This window comes from Eleginops maclovinus, chromosome 23, assembly GCF_036324505.1.
Source record: "Eleginops maclovinus isolate JMC-PN-2008 ecotype Puerto Natales chromosome 23, JC_Emac_rtc_rv5, whole genome shotgun sequence".
Classification (NCBI taxonomy): Eukaryota; Metazoa; Chordata; class Actinopteri; order Perciformes; family Eleginopidae; genus Eleginops; species Eleginops maclovinus.
Window position 1 is genome coordinate 17,954,649 of NC_086371.1, and position 26,686 is coordinate 17,981,334.

The 26,686-nt window shown below is 41.4% G+C and overlaps 1 long non-coding RNA gene across 1 annotated transcript; it reads right to left on the reverse strand.

Annotated features, from left to right (window-relative positions):
* Positions 1 to 19,188: 19,188 nt before the first annotated feature.
* On the reverse strand, positions 19,189 to 22,113 carry LOC134859548 (uncharacterized). Its single transcript, XR_010165116.1, has 3 exons — positions 22,031 to 22,113; positions 20,689 to 20,802; positions 19,189 to 19,269 (listed from the first exon to the last, which is right to left on the reverse strand). It is a non-coding gene; the product is annotated as an uncharacterized LOC134859548 (long non-coding RNA).
* Between the last annotated feature and the right edge of the window lie 4,573 nt (positions 22,114 to 26,686).

The following is a 26,686-nucleotide window of genomic DNA, read 5'->3' on the forward strand; positions in this document are numbered from 1 at the left end:
TGTGTGTGTGTGTGTGTGTGTGTGTGTGTGTGTGTGTGTGTGTGTGTGTGTGTGTGTGTGTGTGTGTGTGTGTGTGTGTGTGTCAGGGGTTCACCTTGGATCAGTGATCAGCGCAGCTGCGGCTCGGTGTCTTATGGGGCAGCTGTGGGACTGAATGCATGAGCTGGAAGGGATGCTGCCTATATTTCTCAGAGCCCCGGGTGTCAATTTGGATGAAGGAGTTAAGCAGGTGTTGTCGGTTGGGGCTTCACAACCAATCAGAGACGCAGACATCCACGTCCAAGGTTTTAGGGGAGTGTCTAGTGAAAGTCTTTTGAAAGTCCCTTTTTGCAATAAAATTGGCGCTATAAAGCAATATTCATGAGTAAGTTGACTGTGACAGCTTTCGGATGATCAAGCTGTTTTTCACAAATCAAATATGTCAATCATAAAATGCTCCAATATAAAACACCCACCACCAATAGGAACTGTGATACTTCCAACAGCTTATTTCATGTGCATATTGCAAGATAACTCACAGTTCCTTATTTTCGTTACATCAGTTAAAAGTCAAAGGAGGTCTGTTTTTGCCACAAATCCGGACCACTTATTCAGGCTATGTATAAGAGCAGCGGGAGGATCAAGCTTGCCAACAGACAGGAGAGAATTGTAGCTATATTATGATGTCAAAGTAGTACATAAAATAGGCTTAACCTGTGAGTCTTTAATGCAAGGGAGTGGTTCACTTTACTGCAGCTTCATAATGTTTTCACAAGAAAGGTGAAAAGTCAGCTATAGCAGGAACACCCCATACAAATAAATTAAATGGGTAATGTTGCAATCAATTCTTTAAAATCAATACCTTTACTCAAACAACAGGATGTCATATTGATTTTGTGATAATGCTATAATTACTTGATTTTTACATTTAATGATCCTAAAAATAGAAGCCTTAAGAACTTTGTTTTTTTATGGGGAAGGAAATATGAAGGGATCTGTAACAAAATGCCTGGTTTTGTCCATGACAATGAGATCTGCTAACCACTACTCAAGGGAGTGGTCTAAAAATAGAGGATCAAGGTTGGCAGGGTCGCACATTTGGAGACCTTAGAGGAATATTTTTCAAGAGCAACACTTGAAGATGTCATGTGGAATAACTGTGAGCAGACTGAGCCTGCAGTAAGAACAGAGTCTCTGTCTTTGAAATGTTTCCAGTTACCTAATGGGGGAACTAATTTCAGGTAAAGTCCCCCATAGGAGACAGTGGTGCGATGCAGAACAGGATGTCCCTTCGTGTGTCACTGGTCATGCCACTGGATCACCAGGGGACAGGAAATAGTATTGATGGCAGGAAATGACTATCAGGGTGCAAGGTAGGCAACTGCACTTATGTCAAAAGCCTCTAGGGGGCCCAGTGATACTAATTGTTCATTCCTTTTCGCAATTATAACTTTGGACCAGAGCAACCTCACTATAATAAGATTCAATGCTGACACACCTTACCAATAAACACAAATACAATTTGCGAGTAAACTCAAGAAGACAAGAAATGACCTGCCCTCTCGAAAAAAAAAACACACACTGGTTTAACACAAACTTAAATCTCCATCCTGGCAGTGATAATGAGGAATTACGATGTGTTTTAGTATCTGCGTGTGATCGGGTGGGTGTGGGGACCCAACTGAAACTCAAACCCTGAGACAAATATGTTACGCCACTGCTCAGACCTCCCATACAGGAACATGGGGAAACAATTGGCCTGGTGCGAGTGTGTGTGAAAGACAGACAGAGGAAGAGACAGACAAAAAAGGCATCTGATTGTGGCCTGCCTAATTTCATAGATCTGTAACTTTGAAATGTTTTCATCGTAACAATTTCATTAATTTTCATAAAATCCTTTTCATGGGAAGCTCTGGCTCTGTCTGGTGGAAAAACTTTAAACCCATGGCTATATTTAGACCATCAATGAAATTAGCCTAGAGTAGGAATTGGACTCCAACTCTAGCCTAACCAAAATGATGATCACTTATAGCTCTAAATATAGATAATTATTATCTACAGACTGCAGTATCTTTTGGTTTAATTGAGGTTTTTAGTTTGTGGAATGAATTTCAGAGAAGTCACCACAGCTGAGAAATGGGAGGTATTCTGGCCAGGAAATGGTGGAGCGTGGAAAACCTCAACATTTCAATATTCCCATTATATTCTTATGCTGGATGTGGTATACTCTGCTGTCTGCTGTTGATTTATAATGATCTTGTCTCATTTTTGTCTCCTATCCTCATACTATTACTGTGATACAAAGATTCGTTTTGGTTATCGTCTAATCTAAATTCAATATAACATCGTTAGCGTTCCTCAATAAAAAGTTGTTCCAGTCTGTTTGCCACAAATTGGCTTAAGCTTTAAGAGCACAGAACGGAAATTGCAATGCAGCATTATTTTCAAAGTCCACTGGATTTGCAGCCGGCTCACACACAGGAGCGTGCAGCGGCCGAGGCGTGCGTCTGGAGATGGACTTGGAGCGTTTCCAGTTGTGCCTATACCACAAACTGGAATCTCCTGCTCAATTCACGTCTGTTAAAGCTGCCCACGCTGTGCACACACCCTCGGTTTGGCCCAATCAGGGTGCTGCAGTGGACCACAGGCTCGTAATGGAGTGCGTCACCGTTGCCTGCTGGTGCTGCATTCAAGTCATATGGGAAAAACTGCTCAACCAAGACTAACGGACTGGAGGCCTTCAAGTATTATGGTTATTTAGAGACTTTAATACAACTGTGTTGATTATTAAAAGTTTTAAATGCAAAAATCAATAACTGATTTATTGTTCAAGTAATGACAATCTTTACTGGCAAATTAACTGGCTAAACAGCATATTGTTAACCAATCAAAACCTTAAAGTGATCAACACATTATTGCATCGATAAATATACACAATAATATTAAATCATTAAGAATTCTGCAAAAAGCGGGTGTGTATACGTTTCTACACTTTTGGTATTTTAGGTAGGGTATACTTTGATGTCTTTTGAACAAACAAAGTAGGACTGTGGTAGGCCTATTAATACTAGGCCTACTTAAGAACGTATCTGAAGACTTTGTCTACCGCGATTTAATCGATTTAACCGTCAGCTAGGCTACTGTATGTCAGGTATATAAAACTAAAAATAAATGACTCTCAAGGTCAAATTACACTAGAACAGCATTTGCATTTCAGTCTTCCTCTTTGGATTGACCAAACTCAACATGGACGTCTCCCAAAATGTGCAGGGAGATTAATGTGATGGTTGTTGGTCGCGTTAACCGCAAGCACCAGACACGCCCACCGGCAAGCGTCCACGCAACGGAACCATGTGGCTAAAGGCGACTCGTTTTGGTGTGATGACGTTTTGCAGTCTCTGTTAGTCACCTGTGAGAAACCGCCTTTTTTTAAGACACATTGAAGCTTCAGACATTTAGTGGGTAATTACTGACGTATTTTAAGTCGGAGATCATAATGTGAAAATCTCTCAGGCTTGTTTTATTATGTCAGGCATCTAATGAAAACACCGTCAAAAAGACGTTTACTTGGAGACGAGGGAAGAGGTGAATGTTATTTCAGGGTTTTAGGACTTGTTTGAGCACCAGAGTGGTTAACTAAACATATATAAAGTTTAGTTAAAGGTAACGTGGAGTTTCTGGCCGCTAGAAGTGCTATGGAAATGCAGCAATGATCAAACAAAAGCAGGCCAATACAAACATGGAAGTAAACTATGAAGGATTTAAGCTTTTTCAAACAATAAAACTTTTGCTAATGTCTTTCGAGGACAGACATAATTTGTGTCAGTCAATGACACTGAATTTGAACAAAGCTTTTGTTTTTATCATGACAACGCCACAGGACACCTTAAGGGTGGGAGCAATTGGCACCACTTGTGTTTACTACTTTACATGAAAGCAACATAAAATGCCAAACAAAGAAACAAGAACATTCAGCGGTCTGACTAACCAAATGAACATCATGACTTAAAACTTTTATTCACAAGGTTAAAATAATCTCGCAAAGAGTGAGCAGACAGCAACCAACTGTTAACTTTGAGACGTATAATCATGTTTTTTCGATTTGAATATAAAGTAAGTTAAAGTTTGACTAAACAATCGCACCTCAAGCGCCATTTAGTGACTATCCTGGAGCTTTCAACCATTTTACATAGTTGTCATCAGCAGATGAAGCAAGAACATGTCATCCATGTACAAAATTGAGTTTATATGATAAGATTGCATGTTTTGTATGTGTGTCAGGGTTTGTTGGACTTTGTTTGACGACCTTGTTCACAACTTGACTTCATCTGTCACGCTCACTTGAATAAGTGTGAGGACTGTCTCAGTCTGATCCACAGATGGTTACGTGAAAGCGATGTGTTTTTTTCATAGCCTATTTAATCTGTCTTGTTTCAGAGGTATTAAGAATCTGTTTCATATTTATGTTGCGTGAAGGCATTGTCTCCTTTTTGTGACACTGTCCAGAAAATGAGGAGTATGCTTTGACAGGAGTAATGCTCATTCACTTAGACGACTGTAGTGTAAACATACAGAAAGCAGACATGTGTTCTGAGTTGGGACCCCTGGGGCCCTGGCAAGTGATCAACCAATGAAACCACAACAGAGAGGCCCGGCTGGGATGTGTGTGTGTGTGTGTGTGTGTGTGTGTGTGTGTGTGTGTGTGTGTGTGTGTGTGTGTGTGTGTGTGTGTGTGTGTGTGTGTGTGTGTGTGTGTGTGTGTGTGTGCGTATATGTATTTGTGTGTGTGAATGGGGGGTCACTTCACTGGGAGGGAGGCCTCTGTAACAGCAATTAATGTTACAAGTTTACAGAGTGCTTATAGTACTTTACGGGAAGCATGTGGGTGCAATTTGGCTAAAAGTTCAGGCTCAGACGTGGAAAGCCGCTGGACCATTACTCCTGACTGAGTGACCCCAAAGAGACTTCATTAAAAAAAAGTATCCTCTCCTTTAACACTCGGACTGTTGTTGTTGTTGTTGTTGTTGTTGTTGTTGTTGTTGTTGTAAATGAGGGACAGTATGGTTGCATTTATACTTCAGGTAAAAGGGTCTCCAATCAGATTTTTTCCCCCTCTAATCTGTTCAGTGTGAATATAGATAGATACTGTATAACAATATATATTTCCCATTTTCAATACATTCTCTGATTGTGGTCTTTGATCTGATATATTTATTTTATGTTAAATTGTGAGTGATAGCTTTAATGATGCATCACTGAACAATTATGTTTTGAATGGAATTTGGAATTTTGTCTCAGTGCCAAAAAGAAAAACAAACAAACATAAACAAACAAACGAACACTCAAAAACAACTCCAACACACTGGTGTAAAAGGTGATGTATATACGTTGATTTGATGTTCTAGGAAATACTACATAAGACTGTGCTCGACTATAGAAGATCTCAGTCGACTTACACTTACAATGACATACAATTTTGTAGACTAATGGAATAGTTGATGAGCAAGCCTAATTACAACTAAGTTTCTCCCAAAGGAATAATGCAAAAGCTATTTTTCCACTTTAAATCTTTTGTTACCAGCGATGTGCTCGTGAGCTACTTCTAAAAAAGTAAATTAGATGCATAAAAAATGACGAATCCACCAAAGAAATGTTAGTAGATATAAATGACCAATTAAGTGATTAAACAACTAAGAGGCGGCAGTTCATATTCTTATATACATTCTTGAGTTGGATTAGAAGATTGATTCCACTTTCATGTTTGTCCAAGCTGATTAGTCTAGTTTAGCACAAAGTCTGAAAACAGGGAGAAACAGCTAGCCTGACCCTCTTTTATAGAAATGACATCTAAAGTTCACTAATATTCATTTTTTACAAAATGTGTAAAAGAGAAGTAGTGGATTTACTAGTCTAACTGCATGTTAGCTGTAGCTAAAGATTTATTGCATCAACACGAACGTAATAATCTTCTGAATTGAAGGACCAGTGTGTAGGATTTAGGGTCATCTAGTGGTGAGGTTTCAGATTGCAACCAATTGAATATTATAAATCCGCTCACCCTTCCCTTTCTAAGCGTGTAGGAGAACTACATTGGCCTTTTGGTAAGTTAAAACATGAAAGGACCTCTCTACAGCTGGAGTTTTGGTTTGCTTGACGAAGCGATGCAACGTGGCTGGCCCTGTGGAACTGGACCTGACAAATATGAAAACCTCTATCAAATCTAATGGAAGAAAAAAAGACTAGCCATTTCTGCCGAAAGATCCCCATACAGCCTAAATATTGGATCTCAGTAAGAACTAATTCACATATTTCACAATATCTTGAATTAATCATTAACATTTATTTTTCAATTGGGCTTGACTGTAACAGACGCATGAACTTCCCCCTCAAAAATGCCATGCGAGGTGTTTATCTTTATGTTAATATTGTTATTCGGCATCATAGGGTCAATTCAGATCCATTCAGGACATGGCTACAAAAACATACTTTGAAAAGAATCAGATCAGTACATCAAAGCTGAGCATAGAGTGTTGTAATGTAAACAAAACTTTTAAATCCCCACAGAGGAGAAACAGCACTAGTAGGGAGCAGTGTTCGTCTGTAAGTAGAAGCTGTGAAATATCAAACACTAAAGTCTTCGAGGAAACTGAAGATGATATCTTAATTTCTAAATATGGCTATGTTTATGACTGTGATTTTGTTGGTGTGTGTGTGTGTGTTTGTGTGTGTGTGTGTGTGTGTGTGTGTGTGTGTGTGTGTGTGTGTGTGTGTGTGTGTGTGTGTGTGTGTGTGTGTGTGTGTGTGTGTGTGTGTGTGTGTGTGTGTGTGTGTGTGTGTGTGTGTGTGTGTGTGTTGATGGTGTCCAGTGTATACGTCCTATCGCCTAAATGTTGACTTATGGGAGCTGCATTTAAGAAAAAATATGCTTGTTTAAGCATAATGACAGTACATATTTTATAAGGTTTTATGAGTCCAGAGAGTTGAAAAACTGTCTATTCTCATTAAAGAGCATGTAAACTTGATGTTTTTCACTGCGTACTGCAACATAAAAAACAAGCTGTTTCACAACATAGGTCTGCAAAGTCTTTCTCCCTCCCACTCCCTATCCCATTAATGCACTCTTTGGTGAGTTAACTCACCTGACTCGTGAAAAGAGAGGTTTTACCGGCCCAGCTCAGCAGGCAAACTCTGGGCCCTGATTCCAACCATCCAGAGAGCGCCACATCTTAGACCCTCACTTAATTTGCCTCAAACAATGTGCTATTATACAGTGTGCTCTGTATGGGTTATATTGCTAGAGCGCTGGCAGATTACAAAGTGCTTCGTCTCATTACTGTCCATATAAGCCTCCATGCCCGGCCAGCACAATGGAGTGATTGAGTGATAAGGGGAAAGAGATGGCCCGTAGCTGCCTATGAGAGCCCACACCTTGGCTGCTCTAGCCATGATGAGGACAGAGCTGATTTCATCGTGGCTAGAGACACAGGGGTCGACCTCTCTGATAGGTGGGTACGCTGGGACAAAAGAGAGCAGCTGGGACACAAAGGCCCCATTTAATGAGAGTGAGACATGAGGCCAGAGCGGCTCCGTGGGTGGCACATAGTGTCATAGCCGCTGAAAAGAACGGTGAGCAATTCATCATCTGATTAAAGAACTGGGCAAAGGGCTTATTATGTAACATCACTTTAGACAGCTTCATCGAGGCAAAGCGAAACATTTCTAGGTTACGCTTCTATTTGATCACACTGATCCCCCAAACATTTCCCTCAGCCCATAATATTGGATCCAGGGATGCTATATTTATAATGGTGTTCAGATCCAACAATTGTGCAAACATAATATGACACACTTACCCCTCATTAGAGATGAAGGGTCCTTTGTGGCAGCCTGACAATCATTAAAACTTCTCCCCTGGCTTGGCATGTTTACTCTGTGGTAATTACCAGGTGATTGTGTAGCCCGTGACCCACATTCAAAGTCAGGTCAGCCAAGACATGGGGGATAATTGACAATATTCAGGGAAGTGCACGTAGAGAAAGAGTGTTAGAGTGGATAGTCATTTGTTCCTGCCTCATTAGACTGTGTTAGAAGACAAGCTGGCTCACAGTATTCCTGCAGTGGAACAATACCCCACTCCACTGTAGGTCCAAAACGTGGGCTTTGGTGTGTAAATGCGATTAAGAGGGCATATGGCAGGATCGTTTATCCATTTTATTGACTTGTTGGTAATATGAAAAATAAATAAATAAACTCACTGTGTAATGTTTATGTTTTTGAAGTGAGCTTCTTTATCTAATCTAGCCTCTGAAGCAGTTTTGGGTCTTCATCGCCACCCAGTTCACCTGTGCAAATGAGTGCACCACTTCTCCTGGCAGCGCTGGTAAGTGGCTGACTGCCTCCCTAACAAACATACACATAGAATCTATGCCCAAACCTTACTATAGATCACAGTGGCAATTACTGTCATCACCCCAGAAGTATCCCTCAAATGACCATTGGCTGGCCGTTGCCTTGCTTTAATGAAATTATGAATATGTTTTTGCAAATAGGCTTATGCTATTTGATGTGTTTATTACGTGATTATCTCCAAAAAGCAACACTGGCCCAAACACAACCAATAAAAGCTAATGCTAGACCAACCTGTGAAAAACTCAAAGGTGGCAATACCCCTAAGGCTGCCAAACTAAATTGAATTTGGCAGTGCCTCTCCAAGTTCTGTCAAGAAAGGCACAGTGAAGTCTCGGCTAAGCGATGTAAATCCAGGTTTGTTTGTTTAAAGGCGTCCACACAAGCAAGCAGACCTTGTGAGTCAATTTGGAAGCGGATGACTCACAAAACAAGTATACAACTTAATGAACCCTAAAACACAACTTAAAATAACTGAATGTGGTAAAAAGCTACTAGTAACAAGATGTTGTTGACCACTTGCAGGTTAGGACCTGTAGTGACATGGTGATGGAGAAAAGTTTTGGTGATTACAGCTTATTGAAACTCTTGTTTTTGGTTGAATCACTTTTCAATGGAGTACCGGCTGCTAGAAATGGCACAAGAAGGCTAACAAACTGCTGTGTTTACTGCTGAAACCTAGAAATACAAGTATTTCATTTCAATTTCATCAATTCATCCACTCTGTCTCACATGGTTGTTGTTAAGAGTTCCTGCGAAGTAGGATGATCCCAAGTCTTATTTGTGTCTGTTATTTTCCATTGCTCCTCAGAGACATGTTGAACCCTGCAAAACTATGCATTAGTAAGCAATAATAACCCTTTAGCCAGCTCATTAGAAAAGTGTTATTTGACATGTCCTGATTGGAGAGCATTGTTTCTATACTGGCGCCTGTGTCTACACACAAATAACAACATTGGACTGGTATGGTGATAATGTTACAGCCTTATATAAAACAATCTGATTTAAAGAATAAAGCATTTTATTGTACTGTTGAGGAGTGCATTCAGCATTTTCTTTGCCTTTCCTGGAAGGACCTATTTTCTGATAGTGGTATAAATAAAGCACTTGATATATTTAGAATAGTTGAGGTTAATTAGCCAGCCCATGAATTAGTGGTTGGGTCCAGATCAAACCAACATGTCACTGATGCCTGTGAACCTCGGTGCCATGAGGTTACAATTGTAGGATGTTTTGGGATATTTGTTGTTTACGATGTGTGTTCTACAGTGAGGGGGTAATTGATTGCTGTGATGGTGTGTGTTGGAACATGTTGCAATTTTCCGTAAGGCCAGCGGCAGAGAGGGGGGCTCGGCTCCAGCAGATAAAGAGTTCTAGGACCGTCCAACCTCACCACGAATTCCCAGAATTCCATTTCCTAATTATGACATCCGTGTAGCAGGGAACCAACAATAACCCCTCTTTCACCCATCACACACAAAATTGCCTGAACATGCGCATGCAAGCACACGCACTTACACATGCATACATTCCAATTCCCTTCTTTGAGCATCATCAAATAAGAGATGGAAAGTGACAGGGAATGGATGAGGAGCCTTAGAGCATAAAGAGGAAGATAAGAGATGGAAAAGAAGGAGAAAGAGCTGGCTTTGAGTGACAGTTAAGTCATTGCCATTTCCATTTCATTGGTATGGCGAGCACCAGTCAGCTTGTCCCACTTCCTGGAAGTCTTTTTGGATCAAGTCCCAGGTCTCTTTAAAACTAAAGCAACCCATTATTATTTGACGGTTTTATACCTTGGGCAGGAGAGATGTGCCAAAAGTCAACAGACACCAGACACCTTAACTCTGATATACTGCGAAATAAAGATAGCTTTCCCTGGTGGCTTGTTTTGCAAGGATTTGTAACAAACGCCTTGCATTCCAGTTGGAATTGTCAATAACTTAATTGTTTTGCCATTTGGGGGCAGCAGAAACAAGCTCTAAACACAACACTGGATAATTATCACCTATTACTTGATAGGGAGGACTTTGCACATCTGGCAGATATGAAGACATATACGCATTCATTAAGAGTTGTGTTTCTGGTAACTCAATAACGTGCAAGTATCCAGTCTCCTTTTTACCTTTTCTGGCCTCTACAAGCTCTTAGGGGTAATATCTGGCTCATTAGTTGCTAAATGTTCCACTATGTTACCCAGCTACTCTGTCCAGCAGGCTGTCTATCAGTGTATAGCCTGTTTTTAGAGCTTCCTGCTTAAACAGTTACTTTTTGCACTTGAGTGGAGAGATACGAGTCAATAAACCAAAACAATGAACTGGAGGATGCTAAAATGCTCTGATGAGGCAGAGGCTGTCGTAGAGGCAGGTGATATTCCTCTTTAGGGTTATCACTATGAGCTACAGTATATAATTATAATTAAGTCAAATTAATCATTTTATACAAAGAAATGTAGCCTGAAGTGCTTTACGACCAATACACATGTGCCATACATTTTAGCAAGGGCAAAAAGAAAAGAAAAACAAAGAATATCTTAAAATGTATGTGTGAAAAAAAACCCCAAAAAAACAGAACGCATTAACAGCCATAAAAAAAGGTAATTATTTCATCTGTTGTTTGAAAGTGTTCAGAGCCTGCATCTCTTATTCCGCTTGGTTAGGTATTCCAAAGTTTTAGAGCATAGAATAAAGGGGCCCTTTTATGCTTGTTGGGGTTTTCCCTTTCCTGTAGTGTGTTATTTAGGTTTTTGTGCATGTAAATGGTCTGCAAAGGCTAAAATCAAAAGGTTTGTGGAAGTTTCCTCTAGCACCCACCGAGCCTGCAACGCCACCATTGGACTTCCTTGTTTAATTCCGTAACATAGTGACATCACTAACACTCACGCTTCTATTGGCTATCACTCCAACACATTGTACAAGTTATGCTAAGGCACAGTACATTTCTATTTCTACTGGTTTCAGACAGAGGTTGAAAAGAGGTGCTGCAGCACAGCCAGTATGAGACAGGTAAAGCACTTTTAGAACATTAAAGCATGTTTACATGTCACAGAAGCACAAAAGACACATGTGAAGATGAGCATAATATGTTCCCTTTAAAAAAGAGTGCTGGATTCTTAATGGTGGTTGTCTGATTCTTTAAAAAATGTCTAGTTATAAAGCCTATTGCTCCCACCTTTCCTATCAACACAAAGCAGTATAGGGCTGGTTAACTCTACTGTCAGCCTGGCTTTTCATACAGCTCCTTCATTTCTTTTGCCAGAAGTGCTTTTGGACACAAATCCTCTGTTGTAAGTCATGGGAGGTATGAACTGAGCTCGAGTGTTGCTGTTTGCTCTGTACATTTTGTCCCTTGGGGAAATCTCACTGATTAAGTGCTACTATTTTGACAATATGTCGACTCACAGGGAGTGAAGATGAATTTATGTGCTTGGCAGTTCCGTAAACAACATTGCTGACCAACTTGTTCCCAACCTCATCCTAATACCATCTGAAAAAAAATGGTTTAGAAGACTGCCTATTTTAGTGCTGCTGTCAGACTATAAAACTGTAATGAATCGTTTTAATTAAAACCTGTCAAGTGCACTCTTTTTTCCCCCTTTTTTTTGTATTTCTCTTCTAAAAAATCTCTGGCCTGAGCATCAGTGAGTGTGCATGAATTATCTTTGAAACAAATATACCAATCACTAAATTGCATATGTATGTTTGGTTATTTTTAGGATTGAGCCCAGGGCCAGACCACTGTGTGAGTCGTTGTGGGGAAAGAGAGGCGCTTTATTAGTGATGGCACACAGGGGTCCTTCATGAGGCCCACATGGGCACTTTATAACATCTGACATGAGCATTTGAGAGTGTGGTTACCAATGCTTGTGGTCGATGCACGGCTGACGGAGTCCAGTCTTATGGGGTCAGACGGCTTGCTCACTATCCCTCCCCTCTCCACCGCCCTTAAACTAAGAGAAAGAAAAAGACAGGGTAAAAATCAGAGGAAAGAGAAAGGGGAAAATAAAAATCTACTGATGCTGGATCAAAAACACACAGAAGCAGTTGGACAAACACCATGAAACTCACATAAAAGCTCTGAGGGGGTTACTAGTCATTGTTAGCCAATGCTATATTACTCTGCATCAGAGGTGTTGGCTGACTTTATTAATGTGTTATACAATTTCAAACACAGTGGGTGTTTTCTGATCCTTTTCCCCATTGGCATCTTTGTCACTATCACCCAGAAGAAAAACTGCACAATGTGGAAGAATCATGGTTCAAGGTTAAAAGGGGGTTAAGCATCTAAAGCTATGCTAACAGCTCTCGGATAGTGAGTGTAGCAGTGCCTTAAATAAGAGGCAAAGGATCAGTACAGTGAGAGGGTTTCATCTTGTGGGGGCGATGATCGTCTGTACAATTTTTATTGACAATCCAGCCTGTATTGGTTGAGATGTTTAATTCTGGACCAAAGTGTTGTACCAACTAAATAACTTATCCATCTGTAGAGCCACAAGCGAGGCTAAAACCTTGGTTAAGGTTGGAAACACATTGTGGTGAAGGTTTAAAATCAACAACTCAGTGGTTAAGTTTAGGAGAGGGTGATAGTCATGGTAAAAACAACGTTTGTAGGAAATGAAGACGCAAACAGCAGTTGCTGGTGTCACCCAACCAACCTAAGAGCTTTTCCGGTACTTTAACAACATCACGCTGCTTCCACCTTTGCTTCTGACAGACAACAGTCATATTTCGCATGGCCACACGAGGTCCTTCTCAGAAAATCACAAACATAGGTCATTTGAGGCATTTGAGCAAACAACCGTTGCTGTAGCTTTTTTGGAAGAAAGACCAGTCTCCAAATTTAGACAATGTCTTCCAGGTCAGGAATGTAAGATAGTCTGCTACCAGTTTTCAGGCCATGCCTGAGTGTTTGTGTTTGTATCCGTATGTGTGAACATTCCTTGCATGGCCAAGCATCAGAGCTGAGTGCACAGAGGGGGGTCAGTGGAGTGCTTGTAGACCAACTCAGTGAACCCTGGAAGGCCATTTCATCCTTCATCATTACCTTGTGCGGAAAGATCATGGTGAGAGCGAGGGAGCAGGGTTGTTTGTGCACACACTGAACACACGTTTTTCCTGCTCACAATCCATGATCTATCCCCTAAATCCCTTACTTATCCATGTCTCCAGGCACATTTTTTTGAGTTGTTTAATAAATCTGTTGTTATTTCAAGGCAAAAATATAAGTTATTTACTATGTCTGAATCACGATTTCTTAACCTTTTTCACACAGATTGACAACTGTACATGTTTTGAGCTCCAAATAGCTACCATATTGATATATTTAAAGTTCCTCATCTAAATATGTCAGACATTCAAAGTCTGACAAATCTCCTGTGACCCTGTTTGTATATTAAACAACACAAATAGCATCTCGTCCTCAAGGTTCAGAACTCTGGTGTAAACATTTGAAACTCTGCTGCTCTTGTGAAACAAGTTGAAATAAGTACTTGTTGCAATGTTGATGTCTTCCTCCAGTGTGTTTGGCTCTGAACTCTCTATCAAGGGAGACCACATGGCAGAGCGAGACATTTTTCAGGTCCGGGGAGCCTCAGCGCAGCGAGGTGCAGCTTAGTTTTCATGACATTCTGATGGAGGGCGCCACTCATCTTCATGGTTGCGGATCACAACCCCCAATCTGCTGATTACGCTGTCTTGGCCATCCCAGCTTGCGTAGCCATACCTGTGGGTTGGATGGGAGCTGCAGACAGCTAGTGAATTGAAGTTGAGCGTTTATGGTGTGAGAAGCAGCCCTGGGGTCTAAACACAGTCTCAGTGGAGTCTGTCACGGTAGGTTTGGTGAGAGAGGCAGACAATGGCTCCTCGGTGGTTACAAGCTTCTGTGGTCTTAGCTGATCTACTCTGCGGTATCACATCTTTCTAGTTAGCTTAAACCTATATGTCTGTAGTGTAATGCTTTTGGTTAACAACTAGCCAACCTATATATGTTGTGGTTTACATTTAGCTGCTAACCCAAAGCCAGGCTTCTTTGTGAGCCCTAAGCTGGATAAAGCTGCTGTGTGGGCTCTTTGTGCCGTTGGTTTGGGTTAGAGGGAGTTGGCCTGAGGAGCTGAGGATGTAGCAGACATGCACAGTGGCGGGAAGTATGTGGTAATTATTGTGTTCAGGACTGCCATCTGTCAACTCTCCCCTTTTAGATATTTACTGGACCCGCATTCCTCCTGGTGGGTTGGTGTACGGGATTCACTGTGTTTGTGTGTGTGTGTATCTGGTAAATGCATGCATGCAGTACACAAAGTGGTGCATATGGTGTGTAGACCAGACTGTATGCCCCAGGCCATCTTCCATCATAATACCTTATTGTCGATATTCTTCTGCCTCTCTCTCTTTCTCTTTCTTATTTTTCATAGTTTATATCTCCTCTACAGATTGAGTTTGTCTTTTTGAATTATTTACATTTTTCAGAGACAAAGTTATTTCTTGAATATACAAATGTTACTCAGTCTGTTTATGGGTTGTGTGTATGTTAGATTCCAAACATTCTCTTTGTAATGATGTGCAAAGAATTAGGAGCATTAGTCGTGTCTACTTGCAGACAGAGGGGATGATTGCTTTTCTAATGAAATGACAAACTACATTTTGTTTGTCATCTTTACCATTGGTCTTTAAAAGTAACCTGTCATAGTGTGAGCCGTGTTCCCCTCCAAAATTTGAGCAGAGCTCTTGGCTTTGTTAATGGAAATCTGTCGACAGCGTTTTCTGTTTGCACTCCATAGCTGGTGGAAAATGATTAAAAGTTTGTGTTCTTTACTTTCTGTTTCTAGCTGATCTGGAGGATTATTAAATCCATTTAGCTAACATAAGTTTAGATAATATTTTACCAAGAGCTGAAGAAGCCTGTAAATCTGTAATGATGCCAAGTAAAATAATGCACAAGAGAGACATTAGGGACACAAAGCAAGGCCAAGCTGAAAATGATGAAAGACATGAGGCCAGTTTTACAGAGCTTCTCTCTTTGGATGTGTTGCCTCTCTAGAGACTAGAGCATCAGAGAGGACACCGCTAACACGGCATGGTCCTGACTACGACCTAGAGCATGTAGCTGCGCACCACCATGGAGTAATTGTGGGAGACGATCCTCCCGCTTTAAGCAGATGTAAAAAATGAATAGACAAATCTTTGTATTGATCCGCCAAATCAGATTAGAATAAAACAAATCCGCTTTGGTTACAGCCCTAGTTTCATATAGCTGCATTAAGGTCTGCATACCATCCCTTCACAGGCTGAGATTTGCTGTGATGTCACAGCTTCTGTCTGAGAGCGGCTCTTGGCAATAAGCCAGACAGGTCGGTCAGTAAATACAGCACGGATCCCCAGCAGTGTGTTCACTGTTTGAAGTACATTCAGCAGTCGAGGCCCTGAGCAGTGGTCTTGGCTGTCATGGTGGGACCCTTGAAGGAGTCTATGTTGTTATAGGAAGGGTCCCAAGCCACGGCATTAGCTCTTCCCCACAGCCACTCCTGACAAACCAGCAGGCTTCAGATGTGGCTTTTCCATACACACAAGAGCAGAGTGGTTCAGACTAATATTTTATAGACCTGTAAAAACAGCACCATAAACAGAGGCTTGATTGAGTAACACATGGGGGTCTTGTCCTACAAACCAACAACTCAAAGAGGCAATGATTTTTGTGTATGTATATGCAGCCGTTAGAATTCTGTCATCGTGATTCTGAGTGTTTAACCCCCCATCTGTAAAATGAGGTGTGCAATTCCATGTATGTGAACTCAGAGGTTTATAAGACCTGGCAGTAGTTGTTGAACATCCATAACGCCCAGCTTGGATTTAGACTCCTTAGCGTTGTGTCAGCGATGACTTTACTGACATCTCAGCACTGACATCTTTCCTGGAAGGTTTCTCAATGTAATAAATGTTATTTGTTGGCTGCCCCTCCCGCTGGCTCCACTTTCAAAATCACACTTTCTTAAATCATAAATTCCAGTTCCCAGAATATGTCGTTCCTAGAAAACTGGGTGCTAAATCGAAAGAATGCATCTATAACCCAAATGTGGGCCAAATGGTTTCCACGAAAGCCAGTCTTGAACATACATTGACAGCAACAATTTTGGGACTATCAATAGAAAGAATTATAGTGGGGTATGAGATGGTGAGAAGCCCAGGGGAGGGAGGAGCAGGAGGGTGTCTTATAAGGGTCATGTTGCTCACGATCCAGGGGGATGAGATGATTGATCCTGTAAGGTCCTTCTTCAACCTTAATGAACTATGTGGCGCTTCTCTGAGGCCGCCATTGTTTCCTGAGTCCCATGACACAAGGCCAAGCTTGAGAGCCACCACACATGAATGGATATAAATGCAGTGAGGGCCTGAGGTTTCCAACGTGGCCGTGTTATATGAGTAAATGATTAATCCGCATAGTTGGACCCTGTCTCCTGTCCGCAACAGCATACTCCAAGGCCACACAGCTGGTACCAATTTGCATGCCCCCGCCACATCATGATCCCACTGCATGTGTAGGAATCATGGCTTATCGCGGCAGTAATTCACTCCTTCCCCTCATGCTGAGGCTATTCTTGGCCTTTCTGCCTCTTTATTTTTAGTCACGGCTGCCTCTCTGGGTCATTGAAGTGGTCTTGATTTGGTGCGTCAGCTCGAGGCAATGGACCCTGGGTGCTCAACTGTCATGAATCACCTTCGGGATGCATGCTTTAGCAGAACCACAGCGTCTCTGTCAGAGACAAAACAAATCTTTGTTTTGCTTTGTTCATCATTAAAGCTGCACCTGGATGTGGTGGAAAATGCATCTGTGTTTTATTCTTAGCTCTTGGGTTTGGGTGTAACCCAACGCACTTTAGATGTAAGAGTGCGTGCATGTTTGCCCCTCAGTTCATCAGGTTTAAATGGTATCTTGCACAAAAGAATCTGGGCCCCATTAAATCTTTGGCAAATAAAAACACAAATAAAAAGAGACTGGATTGTCTCTGATAAACCTTCATCTGATCTTGTTTTGCTTGAGGACATCAAAGTGGTCAGCTATGAGACATGTGCTGAATATCCAGGCCGTGACAGACCCTGAGGTGACCTCGTAGGAGGACAGATGCCACCCGGTCTCCTCATTTGATGACCTAATTCACTGTTCGGCGGGAAATGAACCGGTGTACCCGTCCTCTCTGTCTTGGCTCATCCCTTGGTTCCTGGGTTGATTGAGAGCCACAGGGAACATGGAGTGCATCCCAGATTAACATAATGGAGTTAATTGATCAGCTAAAGTTCCGTCGGGGGACTGTCCTTGAATGCATTTGCTTCTTTTCTATCTGTTACACACAGAGGTCCAAGATTACCTCACTCCATTCACCGCTTTATACCTGAGTGTGCGCTTTCAGGTCACATCAGATAGTACTGAGAGCTTCCTCTGTCCTATTTCTGCTGCCTTTTTTTTGTTCAGCTCTCCTATTACTGTTGGGGTCAATGGAAACCAACAGCAGACGGACAGTTAGCTGTGCCTCTTCAAATGAATGTAGATGAAGATTTTCTTAAGATGTTAAAGGACTGGTTTGGTGAATTACACTTGATTAAGCTGACTCTTTTATTTTAAGCTACTTACAATACGTACATTCATCCATGAAGATACAAATTCAAAGAAGGAAGAATACAACAATTTCATTAGCTTTCAATAAGCCAGACCATTGGTACAGTGGTTCTGCATTGGCTTTAACTAACCAAACCTTTCTGCTGCATACAGATAGGATTTTTCTATTAAGGGCACAGTCAAAACAGGTTGGTTGTCATTTTTCAAAGGAAGATGTGAACACTTTCTGCTGCCCTCATATCAATGGGGAGCTCCTTCCACCATTTTGGAACCAGGCTTGCAAACAGGTGTGTTTAAGTTGAGGGATTCCTTGTGCTTTGATGAATTGGCTTGTTTGCTTTGATAAAAATGGCTTGTTTACTTTCTACCTGGGAGTTAAACAAGAAGAGTATTACACTTCTCAGCTACAGCCAGGAGATCACTTGCTTGGCTTTGCATAAAGACAAACAATAGTTGGGTTAAGATTGCAACTGTTTGAAGAACTCACAAAGCAACATCTGAAAATCTTAGTGAGCTTTGGAGGTGCGTGTGGATGGATTTTAACAAAACCAGCTGTTTCCCAGTGTTTTTAGCCTTCAAGCTAGCCTAGCTAGCCTTCTGACAACATAAGGGCTATCACCCTAACACGTATGAAAAATTACAGTTTAACAAGCAGGCAGCCTCCTGTTAGGAGGTATTTACACATCATTATGCTCGGTTGAATATTGGGGTCACATCATCACTTTCCTTCTTTCCTGGATGGATGGCAATGGGCGGGGGGCATACCAATAAACCTAGCTGTATGAAGTGCTAATGCAAAGCAGCCAGCAGGGTCAAATTTGTAAGGTGACAGATAACTGTGCCTGTTTAATCGACTACTTTTGAAGTCCACAAACTTAATAGAAGTCTTCTACATCAACATTTGGGCTAGCGTCTTTTGTTTTAGCTAGCCGTTGATGCTGATTAAAGGTATATCCACTACCAGCCTTCCTTTTCTTTGTTGTCATTACTTTTTTTACACACTTTTTGTTTGAAAGTGACTGCTATTAAGGAGCCAATTGCAGGTTATTCCTGTAACTGTTGACAGCTGTCTTCATGTTCACTACTGTCTCCGCTTGGCACACTCCAGAAGTACGTTCCTCACAGTGAGAATTCACACACCTTCCAATTCAAACAGAAGCATATGATACAGTTTAAATTTTCCCAATTTAAACTCACCAAGAGAGATGTCTCAGAGATTGCGTTGGGATTGAAGAGAAGCCTGGTCTGTGTTTGTCTTTCTCCAGCATTGCTGCAGCTCTGAAAGGATAAATGGTAGCATTCAGGTTGAGGATAGAGAGGAAGAGTAATGGGAAGTAATACCAAAGAGGAGCAGAAAAACTCCCAACTCTAAAACATCAGCCAAGATCCTTTGAAAAACATTGATGGAGAGTAAGGAAGAAACATGGGTGGAGAAATTAGAGGAAGCATGAGGGATGAACTGAGGTAATGTCTAATGCCCTCCTGCTTACAAGCTTATAAAGATCTGTGTTCCCTCATTTAGGCTTGAGGAGCTACTAAAATCTCTTTCAAGGCTCAATGCCAGCCACCTATTAGCTTAAAAATATGTGTTTTTGCAGCTGTATGTTTTTGAAAATGTATGTATAAGAGTGAGAGAGAGACACACAGACACACACAGAATGGGAAAGCCAAGAGAGCGAGAGAGAAGCTGAGACGAGGGTTACTCAAGGTAACCCTTGTTATTGCAGATAAGATGCCACTGGCTATTCAGAGTTTTGCCAAGTTGGTATTTTCATTATTAAATACATTGGAGGAATGTTGAATTTGGAAGGTTGGTGCGGCTGATATTCTCCCGTTTCACACATGCACTGTAACGCTTAGGTTATCTAGACATTACATTAGAGGAGCAGTATGTGAGAGTTCAATTCAGTCCTTTTGTCAGTGAGGGATGATGCTGAAAAACGTCAGACATGTTCAGGCAATGGCAAGAGACGAAAATATGAGAATCTTTATCCAAGAACATTATCATCTGAGTGTCTTATCCTTTACAAAGCAACCATTCCCTGCTCACTGGTCACCGGGCTACACTGAACGATCATGTTTTAGTGAGTTGCTCAAGCCTGCACCTCTCCAGCTCTCTTACGGCTTAATGTCTTGATGTAGGTAGCAGAATAAAAATTTTATTTCATAATATGTGTCACAACAAATATATGTGCTGTATAGAATGGGATGGGACTTTTCAGATTGCAAACAGTACCTTTATCCAACAGTTTCTGTGAGAGTGACTAGGTGCAGTCGGAGCCTCGGTTAAGCACCGAACAATATGGTGAACAAATCTTTTAAAGACACTTTTAAATTAATAGATTAGAGTGATACGGTATGTATTAAAAAAACTGCTTCGCCCATCAGTACTGGACTTTATGTAAAGATAAATTGTCTCCTGGCTCCAGCTACATATTTAGCATTCAGGTGTGAGACTTTTCTGCTGATCTGAATCTCAAAAGAAAGTGAATAAGAAGCATGATTCCGAAAAAGGTTTTTCTAAATGTAATTTTATTCTAAACATCTCAACTCTTTATAAAGTATGCTTAATTGTAAAGGTGCTGTGTATAAATGTGGTGTGTGTGTGTGTGTGTGTGTGTGTGTGTGTGTGTGTGTGTGTGTGTGTGTGTGTGTGTGTGTGTGTGTGTGTGTGTGTGTGTGTGTGTGTGTTTTTACTTTAGTTCTTCTTACATCTGGCCAAGCACAACACTGGCATAGAAGTGAAATGGCCATAACGAGCGCCTGGCAGCATCATCTGAGAGGAGAATGCCAAGCTGAGGCAGCAAGAATCTATGCAACAAAAAAAAAGAAAAAAGGTCACACCCTCACCTCTGCCCTAGAATACTAAATGCGAAAACACTGGCTTACAGACTTACAAATGTGTCTAGTAGTCTAGAAGCCATTAGCACACTAGGTGCATTAATCAAGGTACCACTACAGCAACTGGTAATATATAATGAGGCCGGAGTCATTCTTATATCATCCACTGTCATCTAATCTGTCAAGAAAAAAACATGTGGTGATAGAAGTATCTGCTTAAGACAGCTAAATTAGGAGAAGCAGAGACCCTGGCTGCTGGTTTTGGCCTCTCGTTGAGCATTGGCACAGATATCAAATCATATTGCAGACATTTAGCATTATTCAAATTGAAGCATAGAAATCCTTCCTGTATGTTAAAATGACATTTGTACATTTCTTATGGCTGCACCACAATTTAAATGTCTTTTCTGGGAAAATGAGGCACTGATAGATATTATTTGTCAGATCCAGTTTTTCCACCATTCATCACAGCTGCAGGGGTAATTGTGGAGGTTGAAGCCTATGGAACATTCCAGGGGTGGGTGATGGGGGGGGGGGGGGTAGACTCGGTATCACTACTGTGCTGGACAGAGCCTTCAAACTGTCCTTCATTAAAGCATCTGATGAGTGATTCAATGCCTCTATATTGGGCAGGACTTCCAAACAGTGACATGAAAACACAGTTGGCAGCAGCTTCACAAATCCCACATCAGTTCCAGGGAAACCATAATCACCACTTTCGTTTTTCAGCCTTGTTTATTTCAGAGGCTGGGGTTACAATTAAGACCATTTGCCTTGCAATTACTGTGTTAAAAATAATAAAACAATTTCGGCCTACCTAAAATACCTGCATTTTGTGTAATGATTCAGGGCGTGCAAATTGAAATTGCAATGTTTGGACATTGTCCGGGAGCTGTGCAAAGCTACCAGAGTGATAGAACTATGTTTATCTGGATGTTTGTCTACGTCTGGATCGCCAGCACTTTGTCAGAATGCAGCCAAACCCTGGTCACAATTTCTGCATGACCTTCACCGGATAATTTTAGCTGTGTGGATGTATAATATCATGATTTACTGCAAGGATTAGTTTTTCAACAGCCACAGCGCAAGTGAGGAACATCTCCGGGGGACTAGTAAGTAAATTCCCCTGTCAGTAACCCCACTGCCCCTGCGCCAAAAGCCCCCTCGTCCCTCCGCCCACATGCTCCACACCACTTACCCTTATTTTCCCAATAAAGTCACACAGCTCAGCCAATGTCCTCCCCCCAGCCAGTATCTAGCCAGGGACGTACACAACGTTCCTAAGGGCAGCTTGCTCAAACAAACACCCCGCCCCCATCATTGCAAAAAAAGAGAGGAACGTCATGATCTGATATCGACACTAAAAGTATCTAGACACTTATTATATTATAATATTTTATGAAGAAGGATATGGATTCAAAATGTAGAGGCCTTTAGTCACCACATTCATTAATTGATTTTTTTGAAGTCAAGGGGAAGCACAATGACACAACAAAACACTGACATCATTATCATTCCCTCCGAGGGGGATATTTCTTTAGTTTTTCTTGGTTTGTTTGTCTGTCAGCAGGATTACGGCAAAATAACTTCATTTAATTTCAATTTGGAGAAAACATTTAATAGATTTTGGAGCGGAATCAAACGGTGCGGATACACAAAGTAGGTTTTACTTTTAAGCTACTAAATGCTCCATTATGTTCATTATTAATCACTTTGTCTGTCAACCTCTCTGGAGCTGCGCAGGTACTTTACAGTGTATTTTTTAAGGTATTTTCAGTGAAAACATCTACTTGCTGAGAAAACATGGGTTGATGAGAGTGTTGGCACCTTTTCAAAACAGTAAAGTTGGGGTCCATCAAACCAAAACTAACAACAATAACCTGCCCAATCAGGTGATATTCCCCTGTGGAGAGTCATTCCTTCTTTTCCCAGCAATGCCCCCTTATATTATTAAAGCTTTGGTAAGTAACATAAGAGATGCCTGCAAGAGAAGGCTAGATGGTTCGAAGAGGTCCAACCAAAAAACCCAACATGGTGTTGCATTTTTTCAATGAAAGTAGCTAGCAGCACCAGTCCCAGAAGTCTCTAAATCCAGCCAGACAATCGCTCTAGGCCACTCCCTATAAATCCCTATAAAGTCACTCCCTCAAAATGATAGTACAAAGGTAATAAGAACGAACATGGCTATTGTTAGCACCCGCAGCTGTCAAGCTAGCAGCTTATTGAAGAATCCAGGACGCTCAATGAGAGCAGTTAGGCAGGTAGACATGTCAGCCATTGGCCTTTAATGAAATGATGGATGAACTTTTAACAGTCCTGATGCAGCCACACATATATCTGCATTTTATTTATTGATTGCTGTCAGGATATAAAGAGGATATAATAAAACAAAAAACAAAAACAGTAAAGTTTAAATTTTCCCAATTTAAACTCACCAAGAGAGATGTCTCAGAGATTTACATAAAAAAGTACATTACCAATCATAGCTTCAAGGCCTAAGTAATTGAATGGGTTAAATGCAGAGGACAAATTTCACTGTGTGTGCTCTGCTGTGTGCTTGAACAATAAAGAGGGTTCTGTCTTCTCCTTCTCTTTCTCCTTCTCCTTCTCCTTCTCCTTCTCCTTCTCCATCCACTCTTGTAACACTTGTAAGAGGTTTTTGGCACCGGCGATCGCTACAGGGATTGTGTGCGAGAGCGGCACGGAAATGGATGTCTGTGTTCTTGTTTTTGATTCAATTGTTGTGGAATCTTGTTCAGACTGTGACACATGTGCTGTTAAGATGAGGAATAGCGAGCCTATAAAAGTTGTGCGTCACATCCCACGCAATGCAAGTCGTATAGGCACGAGGTCTGGCTGTGCCGTGCCGGGGAGAGCTCACAGCGCACGGAAAGCTCATGTCTCACACCAAGCTCTGTGCTGCAGGCCCACATGCACTAATTAGACCTGATATACAGCCTGATGTGCGCTGATTGAAAGCAGGCTCATCTAACTCCGGACAGGGTCCTGTTGCACTGCTGTGGAACACCGGAGGGTGTAATTTTGTTTCCAGGCACTTGTCTAAAGTCACTTTCATGGTCTCTAGACAAATGTATTTGTTAGTGATTTAGAGTGGGTAAAGCGATGTGGATCTGTGTGTATTATGCACCGACTTATTGATGATGTAAAAGGATGTGGCAGTGTGTGCTCTCTCAGAGCTCTACAGCTCACAACCAGCTGTCCATGTAGCTTCAGCTTCACACAGAAATGAGTGGCATGCACCAGGCCACAGCACCATGCCACCCATGCCAGGCACTCCCTCTGTACGTCTTGCAGCTTGCACCCTGTGCTGGAGGTGCTAGTCTACAGTGTCTCACTTGAGGAATGATAACAAAAACACAAAGCCATCCACTTTTCAATCCGTGTCTCTTTTTCTTTCAAGTATGTGCATTAACAGTTTTCTTTAACTGCTTTTTTCCAGACTTTGCTCTTTGCTATTCTCCCTGCCACTCTTTTTTCGCAAAGGAATCAGCGCAGGGTTATTAAGATGGCAGCGCCTAGAAAGGTCTGCCATCCATTGTTTGCCAAAGTTTTACAGCAGATCATCTGTTGAGGTGTGGATTCCAGGAGGAATGTTATATAATGTTGGATGCAAGGCCCTTTATTCATTATTGCAGGAGTATCCAGTGGATCTGCCCAAAGAATGCTATCCAGCAGTTCGACTTTAATTATGGATGTAAAAGAAAAGGAAAGTTCTGGGACAGCTTAGCAGCTCAGACCAATAGCATGTTGAGAACAGCCATCCTTGTGATTTTACAGCTGGTTTGCAATTGCGAAGTAATTATAGATTAAGAAAACATGACTTGTGTCAATGAAATAATGGTAGCCCATTGACAAATACGCCTTCAGCAACCCAACACCTGGTGAAAGACCCATTGTTAGGTTGAACAGCATGCCAACTTAAAAAGAACGGACGGGTACACTGCGTTCATTTTTCCCTTTGAGATGAGGATGTTAAACAAATTGTGCTCCAATATTTTTGTCAATGGACAAGAGGCAATTTGACTTTCCTTCAGCTCGCACACTATTAGTCAAAATATCACATTTCTCATTCCTTTAGGTACAATCACTGAGTGTCCAGCAGAGTGCTTAATATGGCTGAATGTTGCCATAACCTAATAACAGACTGTGGTTTTTAATTGCTAATCAAGCACAATGCTAACAGTGGTACAATAGATACCAGATCACAGTCAATCATGTGTGACTTCTCTACAGGTGGGACAGCAAGTCAGCTTGACTAATAGTATATGATTAATGTGTAAAGTACTACAAGCTGCAAGCAATTAACTATTGAAAGCACATATGTTAACAACTATTTTACTGACATACTATAAAAGTCTATAACATTACATGACATGGCATGGCCAACCCTGTATATATGTCTGTGAATGTTAGTTCCTAGAGCAAGTGGCACTGCTCTGTATGAATGACGTCTGAATGGGTGAATGACTTACTGTACTTACTTATTTTCATGTCTTATGCGTCTTAGAAAGACAGCAGACGCTCGCCCAGCATAGCTGACAATAGGAACTGCATCTAACACTTGTCACCTACATGGCATTAGATTGATATGAAGTGTCAGGGATTTACATACAGATTAATTCTGCATGTTGATTGTCTTCTTCGAGAAATGTGATTACCCATAATTCTAAGAATTCCGAGAAGTTACGAAAACTTCATGAACATTCCACGAGCATTCGGAATTCAAGATCGGTCGCTCGGATATGGCATCGACCATTCAAAATGGCAACGACCGTTCAGAAAGGCGACGACCGTTTACGAGACGGAACTTTGTGTGAAAAGGGTTGTGCCTGGTAATGGGTGCGCCAACAATCTACAGTCAATGCTTTCAAAAAAGAACAAGAAGCGTTGCCCTACACAACAAGTCGACACAGCTGTTTGAAACCTGATTTTGAACTGTAAAGTTGTAGCTAGGCTACACAATTCACTGAAGTTAACGTTAGCTGATCTGCTAACAAGCTTAAGCAAAGTAAGTTATTTTCAGTTTGTAGGTAAAACATAATAGCATTCGAAATCCGCGTCATTTCCCGTGTCACTTCTCGCATGTTTTCGTGAGAAAACGTAGTTTGGAGACCAGACAGACTCCTCGGGGATTTCTCCTGGTGACAGATCGTGTTGTAGTGTGTGACCCCCTGTCGTGTTCAATCGCGTAGTGTGCACACCACAACGACTTCAAGACTCTCGAGCGAGTTGTGTAGTGTGAAGTGGCAAGCGATCGTACGACTTTGAAAGTCGTGTAGTCTGTGCAAGGGGGAGTACAAGTCTTTACTGAAAACAGGGACAACGAGCTTGCTCTGTCCAAGGACCCTTTTACACATCCATCCACAACCCTGAAAGTCTCTAGACTTTACCCAGCGGAGCTGTATGTAAGAACGCAAATGTCCTAAACATACTGACCATCAAACGGGCAAAAAAAAAAATCGGAGGACTCATTCCGTAAGTTCGTCAAATGCAGACATGATTCATCAGATGTTGAGTTCAAATGAAAAAACAAACATTTTTTGTGAATTGTAAAAGCAGCAGACTGGGGTTTTAAAGGTATCCCTTTTGAGCAGGGCTATTGCTTGGCCTGGAGCAGTGACAGAAGAAACTTCTGAACGTATAACAAATGAGATAGAGGTGTAACTGAGCTTTGCAGCTTTGGCAGGCGGATTTTGTAACATTTGGACAGACTAGAGCCATTTCAATTGAGCATTGGATTGTGGGAAAATGGTGTCCAATGGTACTGTCTAAGACCACATTCATACATTTCATGACTGCATTTATCTCGTGATCTTTTATGCAGTCATTTAGT